The sequence below is a fragment of the Malus sylvestris genome, chromosome 1 (assembly GCF_916048215.2).
Source record: "Malus sylvestris chromosome 1, drMalSylv7.2, whole genome shotgun sequence".
Lineage (NCBI taxonomy): Eukaryota > Viridiplantae > Streptophyta > Magnoliopsida > Rosales > Rosaceae > Malus > Malus sylvestris.
In genome coordinates this window covers 9,461,058-9,469,697 of record NC_062260.1, presented here as the reverse complement: position 1 = coordinate 9,469,697, position 8,640 = coordinate 9,461,058, and the positions used below count along the sequence as shown (strand labels likewise).

General features: G+C 45.5%; 1 pseudogene; it reads right to left on the bottom strand.

Annotated features, from left to right (window-relative positions):
- LOC126608219 (MACPF domain-containing protein NSL1-like) lies at positions 1 to 6,859 on the bottom strand (annotated as a pseudogene).
- Positions 6,860 to 8,640: the final 1,781 nt, after the last annotated feature.

The following is an 8,640-nucleotide window of genomic DNA, read 5'->3' as shown; positions in this document are numbered from 1 at the left end:
TTAAGGAGGACGAAGTGAAGACTGAATAACATTAGCTATAGCTTTCCCTAACTGAGTAATATCAGAGAAACTAGGCTCAGCTGAGTGACGTGGCTCTTTACGAAGCTGCATAGTTCTGACAGAAGACACCACAATGATTAAAATATTCACAAGATATACAGGATTGCTAAACCTAGGCTTTGATACCAAACTAACACACCACAACCCGAATCAGGGCATGTTGGTCGTCACGTGAGGGTGATGTAGCCATGTGCATAGTGCAGAAAAAATAATGATAATAGAGAATACGAATAAATGAAAACCAACTCATAAGAGTACTAGTTAAGAAAAGTGCTAGAATATGTGTAAATACACAATCAAAGTGTAAGTAGCCTAAATTCAGTCCAGAAAACAAGTACTAATTAAACGATGCCCAAAGATGCCTTACATTTGTGATAGTCTGTCAGAACCTCCGATCAATCTTCATGAGCCACCAACGGACAAGCTTATCTAAAACCTGGAGGGGCACAAAATAGAAAGTGTGAGTGGGCAAAAACAAAGCTTTTCAAAACCATTTCATTTATCAAATGCTTTAACCCCTCGTCGTAAAACATGTATAATTTTCCCAGAAATAGAATATATATATATATATATATATATATATTCAAATCATGCTTCACATATCCATATTCATAAGTATGCCATGCCAAAAATATAAAACAGAATAAGTAACTCAGGTAAAAATAATTCCATGGAAAATAACATATTAGTCGGAACCCATGCAGAGGTTTGTACGGCTGAATTCATAGCTCAATCTAGCTGGAGTCACCGTAAGTGACCTATTCGGCATTACACTGCACACGAGTCGGAACCACTGTAAAGGTTTGTACGACAAGACTGGGTGTAATTGTGAACACGGAAATTTCCTGAAACGAAAGAGACAAGAATTGGGTTACAATTTCTCTTAAATTTGATCCTCTGATTTGATCTCCGTAAGGTGTGTATTTGTGGATGTGTGATTGATCCAAGGGCCGTTGATGCTTGATCTTGGATGAACTGTTGGAAGTTTCTTCAAGGGGCCGTGGGCTTGATCTTTGAAGGTGGATTTGAGCGGATCTTCAAGGAGCCGTTGGGGCTTGATCTTGAGTAACGGTGATGAACGGATTTTCAAGGGCTTTTGGGCTTGATCTTGAAGAAACAGTGATGAACAGATCTTCAAGGGCTTTTGGGCTTAATCTTGAAGAACGGTTGGATGTGTGTGGATTTGTCGACGTTTGTTGATCCAAAGGGCCGTTGAGGCTTGATCTTGGATGAACGGATGATGAACAATGGTGCTTTCTTCAAGGGCCGTCGGGGCTTGATCTTGAAAGAGCGATGAACGAAGAACGAAGAACGAAGAACACTGTCTTCAAGGGTCGTCGGGGCTTGATCTTGAATTGGTGGATGATTGTTGATCCAAAGGGCCGTTGGGGTTTGATCTTGGATGAACGATGAACGAAGAACGAAGAACACTTTCTTCAAGGGCCGTCGGGGCTTGATCTTGAATTGGTGGATGATTGTTGATCCAAAGGGCCGTTGGGGCCTGATCTTAGGATGAACGATGAACGAAGAACGCTTTCTTGATTCTTCGGGAACCTGGATGCTTGAGAGCTTCGGAGTTTCAGAGCTTCAGAGCTTCAAGAGTTTTGCCTAATGATTTTGGTTCCCCTAATGAATGAATTAGCCTTCTATTTATAGAAATTTTCAAGGCCTAATTTTGAATATAATATTCCAGATGAAATAAGTTGTTTCTGCCAGGTGTTGACACATGTCCGAAATTTCGATGTCTACAAATGCCCCCACTTCAAGGCGCGTCGTATACATGTGCTTGTCATGTGTAGGAGATGTGTTTTGAAGTCCCTTATTGTAGATGTCGATCCGAGGGCCGTTGGGGCTTGATCTTGAATTGGGCTGGAAATTTCTTCAAGGGCCGTTGAGGCTTGATCTTGAATTGGGTTGGAGATTTCTTCAAGGGCCGTCGAGGCTTGATCTTGAATTGGGCTTGAGATTTCTTCAAGGGCCGTTTGAGGCTTGTTCTTGAACTTTTGTTTGAAATTTCTTCAAGGGCCGTCGAAGCTTGATCTTGAAGGTTGAAATTGGACCACAATGAGCTTCATGTGGTAGATGATCTTTGGCTTTGGTAGTGGATGAATCGGCACGTATTTTGTTGCGCTTGTTGACTTTCCACAGCTTTGATCTTGAACTGGGTTGGAGGATTTTCTGGATTCCTCCAATTGTTGATTTTCCACAGCTTATTCTTGAACTAGGTTTTGATTCAAGAGTGGTAGACACTTGATCTTGAATCGGACTTGTGATTTCTTCCAAGGCCGTCGAGGCTTGATTTTGAATTTGGCTGGAAGCTTATTCAAGGGCCGTTAAGGCTTGATTCTTGAAGGTTGACTCGAACACATGACAAACAGGCACGAGGTGAACGTGATGACTTGTGGCTTTGTTCAATCTTTCTAATTCACACCTGAGCAGTTTGGTCAACGGTATGATCTTCAAGATTGATGGGCTCTTCTTCCAGTTGGTGACTTGATCTTTAAGGACTTGATTCAAGGATGGTGAAAAGGCACATGCAGCCCACAACGCCTAGCAAGTCGACCCAAGAATTTGAGGGTTAAAACGAGTCCTCCACCCAGAGTGATTGCAACCCTGATGATATGAGATACTTTTGATTTTGAAGAAGTAGCGGATGACTCAGCACGTGCTTTGTTGCACTTGTCTCCACATGCTTCAAGGTATCATTTTCATGCCTTTATCTGTTCCTCAGGCAGATGCGGCATCTTCTCGAGTTCTTCATCTCAGACTCCTTCTGTTGAGTTGATTGTGCATGCCGCATTTCCTTATTTGTTCTCCAGGCAGATGTGGCATTTTCTCGAGTTCTTCATCTCAGACTCTTTCTGCTGAGTTGACTGTGTATGCTGCATTCTTCTCTGCTTGTTTCTTCAGGCAGATGTGGCAGCTTCTCGAGTTCCTCAGTTCGGACTCCTTCTGCTGAGTTGACTGTGCAGACTGCATTCTTCTCTGCTTGTTCCTTATGCACCTTGTCTCTACATGCTGCAAGGTATCATTTTCACTTGCCTTATCTGTTCTCCCGGCAGATGTGGCAGCTTCTTTGAAAGTACAGCAGCAGTGGAAGACAAGTACTCGAGAGCAGTGCTAGGTAGGCAATCAGGGAAGGGTTCCAAGCAGTCAGTTCCTTACCTGAGTTTGAGTGGAGGTTCCGGCATATTGTTTTCTTTATCCTTGTCTTTGTAAGTAAGAACAAGGACAAAGGAAAGGACAGGGAGAACGCATGATATGAGATACTCTTGCTTTCTACCCTGATGATATGAGATACTTTTGCTTTGGAGTCATTGGCTTGCAGAGGTACCCCAAGGAATAAGGAACACTGAGTGACTCGAGAGGCTTTGTTGGGAAGGCATTCTCGGAGATGAAGAAAGGTTCTCGGAGATGAAGAAAAGTTATGTATGTCTGCCTTGCTATGGAGGGTGAAGGTGGACAGTTATAGGAAATTCTTTAGTACCTGTAGAGGTACTATTCTTTTACTTGTGTCGGCAACTAACGCGTGATTGAACAGTAAACTTTCACGTGCTTTCTCCTTCGCCAAAAATCTTCGACAAATTGCCCGTGATTTGTGCAAAGTTGAGTGTGCATATGACAGGTGATGACGTGGCTGAAAAAGACTGGCGCCTCTTCGATATCTGGGATCGGCGCTTCGACAAATTACCCGTGATTTCCACAAAGCTGAGTTTGCGTGTGATGGGTGCCAACGCGTCTGGAAAAGCAAGATGCTTCTCCGATTTCCGAGCTTGCCTCTTCGATTTTTGAATGGCCTTTTCGAATTCTGAGCTCGCCTCTTCGATCTCTGAAATCCCGTCGAATGCTGATTTTTTTTATAGAGGCATGCAGTTCGTTTCAAAGCACACTTGAATTTTTGCTTATGAAAACTCCCTTCTTGCACTTCTAAGATCTTGATTTGTCCGTTTTCTTCTTCCTTCAATACTTTGAAAATGTCTGGACCCTCCGACCGTCGTTTTGACTTGAATCTTGGTGAAAAGGCAGTCCCTTCTTCTCCAGACAACATATGGCGCCCATCCTTCATATCCCCTACTGGTTCTCTTACCGTTGGGGATTCAGTGGTGAAGAATGATATGACCGCTGCGGTGGTGGCCCGAAACCTTGTCACTCCCAGAGATAACAGACTACTTTCCAAACGGTCTGATGAGTTGGCTGTTAAGGATTCTCTGGCTCTCAGTGTGCAGTGTGCAGGTTCTGTGTCTAATATGGCCCAACGCCTATTTGCTCGAACCCGTCAAGTTGAATCAGCCAAAACCTGCTTGGTTCGCTCGCAAATTGGGGGAGAGGAAGAGTTGGCGGAGTCAGTAGATGGAGTGGAAGTAGGGACCACGGGGCTGGTGGAAATGGAGGTGGAGGAGTTCTGTCTGGATGTTGTCGCAGGCAGTGTTGGTTTCGATGCGGGGGTTCAACGGCAAGCTGCTTTTCGATAAGGTCATCGACGGAAACAAGGTCATCGACAATGGTGAGCATGATCTGCAACTTCTTGATCCCGTAACCAACGGAAACCAATTTCGATGCGCCCCAGAAGAGACCCTCCATCTCGACACTCCGAACAGCCTCCTCGAGCTTCTTCATGTCAGTCTCATCGTCCCAAGGCTTGACATCCAAAAGAACAGAGGATTTTCCACTCTCCTTCTTCTTTGTAGACGCCTTTTTGGCTGTCGCCAACTCCGCCTCGGCCTTCTTGTCCTCCTCAGTCTCGTCGCCAAAGAGGTCCAAATCGTCATCGTCATCGCCTCCAGCGGCGGCAGCGTTCGTGGAGGCAGAAATTGGCGAGAGGAGGGGTGTAGGTGAGGCACTGGAGTGAGAGAGCGAGAGAAGAGGAGAGAGATGAGGAGAGATCTGAGTGGGGCGCCGCGCATTCAACGAGAGAGAGATGGAGGGGGGATGCTTTTATTTTTTGCCTCCTGTTTCCACACACCGCCGCCGAAAAACCGCTTTGGATAGTTCTTTTCCTCTATTCGTTTTGCGATGGAACTGAGACTGCCTCCTCTTATTTCCAAGGAAGCTTAAACGTGTCTTTCCACCATCCCTGCTTTGAGCAATTCGCAACTATCCTGTCCAAGCGTACAATAATCTCAGAGAAAATGGGTCTCATAACAGGTTCTGGATCCCAACATTCCTCAATCAATTCTTTCAGTATAAGGGGATAACTTTTTGATTTGGTCCTCAACTGCGGTCTTTTTCCTTCCAAACACATCAGCTTCACAGATTCTTCAATAGGCTTGGGATGGAATGGTTGTATTCCCTCAATCATCTCATATAATATAAGACCGAAAGAGTACGCATCCACACTTCTGGGTGTACTGGAGAGAAACTCAGGAACAGCAGGAACAGCAGGAGGAGAAATTGAGGTACTCGTCGTCGTCGGAGATTTGCTGAGCGAGAAGGAGAGGACGGAAAATAAGTCCCGCTCGGGGGAGAGGTTAAGGCTCAGTGACAGAAGTGCGGCGCTATGCGAGGCCGTCGCGGCAGGAGATGGAGTCTTGAGAGCTGCAAGGTGCTGGAGATGGATTGCCAGATGGTCACTTTTCTTACCTTCAAGATACAAACGCATTCCTGTCACCGGTCGATTTCCAGTATCAACCTTCAAAGTGTTAACATATAGCTTTGGGCCCATAAAGGTGAATTGCAGTGATGGGGATACTTGTTTTCTGCGCCTGAGACCGAGAGGAAGATCACCATACACCGGAGCCCATTGACGTGGTAACTGATATTCCAAAAATAGTTGGAGCTCCTCTATTGGTGGTTTGTATCTAAGGTAGAGATTCACTGCATGGCTTAGAAATCCAATTCCTTGGACACCACCCAACAGAGAGGTTATGGGCACGAAGGACATCGATATGACATTAGGTGACTGTGATACGATTGAAAGCCACTTGTTATGACTTTGATCAATATCAACACCTCCCCTTCGAACACAGACAGTAATTATACCATCATTTATTTGTTTGACAGTAGGTGGCCTTATTGGGGCCGCATATGTTCTACGAACCTCCTGGGGCATAGAGTCATCATCCTTCATTTTTCCTGATAAATGATCGGACTCTGATCCAGTTGCATCTTCAGAAAACATCTCGTCAGCTAATTGCTTTAACAATTTCTGCACTTCTGTGGGATGAAGATTTGAATTTTGTAACTGCTTCAAGTGAACTATATCCTTTCCACCCATTTTCACCCCAACAACAATATGAGTACCGTATTTGTCAATGAACTCAGCAAGGGCAGCATGGTCCCATGTAGAAGGCACTTCTTGTATCACATGCTGGGATAGTTTTTAGATGGCATCTTGCTAACTCAATGTTATACAGAGTTATCAACCAACCATTAAAAGCAAGAGCTTTTGTTGGAGCTGCATCCTTCTGCCAGCAGCCAGTGAAGTTAAACATAGCATTAAACAGACCGGACAGAATTTTGCCCGATAGAGACACTTCCTTGTTGTATTGCTCTGACATCTGATTAAACGAAACGACGTCGGAGCGGAACCTAGTGCGCTCGCCTTTATCGCACCTGATGGAGGTGGAGACGTCGGGCACAACGAGACCACCAGGGATGACGAGGTCGCGGGTCCGGGTCGAGTCCAGGTCGATGAGCATGGACTTGCACGTGGTGAGCCGGATATCGTTGCAGAGATTGTACCCGGACCCGATCACCGCGACGGCCTTCTCGGCAGCTGATTGGGGGTCGGAGCGAGACCCATTGAGAGTCATTGATTTGGAAACGAACCCAACCGGACGGCGAATAAGTGGCTAGAGAGAGAGAGACAACAAGCTGGAGCTTGGGCCTGGATGGCCTCCTTTTGAGAGGCTTGATGCTGATGGACATATATACATACATATATATATATATATATGTATATGTATATGTGTATGTATGTGAAAGAAATCCCTTTTTTTTTGTAATAAAATTGACTCTATTTAATAAAACATTTATTTTTTTATTTTGATGTGACTGAACTTGAAATTGAATATTCAAGCTGCCTACGTACCCTTCCAAAGAAAGAGATCAAGTCAAAACATAGTTCGAATACTTTTTTTTTTGTATTTTTTTTTGTGCCGTTTGCAGTTTCAGCTCGTGCAGACAAGGAGCTTTTGGTGCCGTGTTGCAGTTTCGGCTCGTGCAGGCAAGGAGCGTTTGGTGTCGTTTGCAGTTTCAACTCGGGCAGACAAGGAGCATTTGGTGTTGCCTTTTATGCTCGTGCGGATCAAGAGCGTTGATGTCGCCTTTTATGCTCGTGCGGATCAGGAGCGTTGTGCCATGCAGTTTAGGCTCGTGCAGGCGAGGAGCCTCGTGTCCTACAGTTTAGGCTCGTGCGGACAAGGAGCTTTGGTGAATTTGTCAAGCAATTTTGGAGAGGCGTTCCTCTCAATCTTCATAGCAAGGAGCCTTGACCGAGTGATTGAAGAAGTCTTCGGGCAAGAAATCACGCATTGTGATGGGGATGGACGATCTATATGTCGAAATTTCATCATCTTCAACACGTTCACGTTGCTTTGAAGGTTGACAAGAGCTGCTTTGCCCCCTTTCCGATTGGCGGACTTGTGGAGGAGACGTATGCTTCTTGTGCAATTTCTTAGGAGTGATTTGAGTCCATCCTTCAATTTTGCTTGTCTTGGACGATGCCCCCAGCGGTTGAGGTGAAAACTTTGAGTCGGAAGAGCTAGAAGTGAAGGTGGTATAGTTTGACTTCGCCACTTCGTCAAGATCTAGCTCGATGATTCCTTTCTGAGCTAGCTTCATGATGAGATCTTTTAGCACGAAACATTTTTCTGTCGGATGACTGATGAAGCGGTGGAATTTACAGTATCTTGGACTGTCGGTACGATTCATCTCTTCCGGCCGTCTGCACTCAGGCAAACTGATCACCTTCTTGTCCAACAAGTCATCCAGCATGGCAACCACATCAGAGTCGGGGAATGGATAAGTCTTCTCCTCAAGCTCCTTCAAAGTTCGTCTACGCATCTCTTGATCATGAAAAGCTTCGTTTTGAATCGCCTTGCCTCATGTGGAGATTTTGACGGGAGCTGTATTGATCGTCATCGCTTCCTTGGTGGGTTTCCATGCAGTCTTTTCCACCTTGTGTCCCAAGAACTTTGTCGTCCTTGTAGTCGGTGATCGGTTCTTTCTTCCCATGATGGGCGATGCTTAACTCCATGTCATGGGCGCGAGTGGCCAATTCCTCGAAGGTCCGTGGTTTAATGCCTTGAAGGATGTATTGCAGACCCCATTGCATGCCTTGGATGCACATCTCGATTGAAGAGGTTTCCGAGAGCCTGTCTTTACAGTCGAGGCTTAGAGTGCGCCATCTGTTGATGTAGTCAATGACTGGCTCGTCCTTCCACTGCTTTGTGCTTGTTAGCTCTAGCATGCTCACAGTGCGGCGAGTGCTATAGAAACGGTTGAGGAATTCCCTTTCCAACTGTTCCCAGTTGTTGATGGACTCAGGCTCTAGGTCCGTGTACCACTCAAAGGCGTTTCCTTTCAGCGAGCGCACAAACTGCTTGGCGAGGTAGTCTCCCTCCGTCCCCGCGTTGTTGC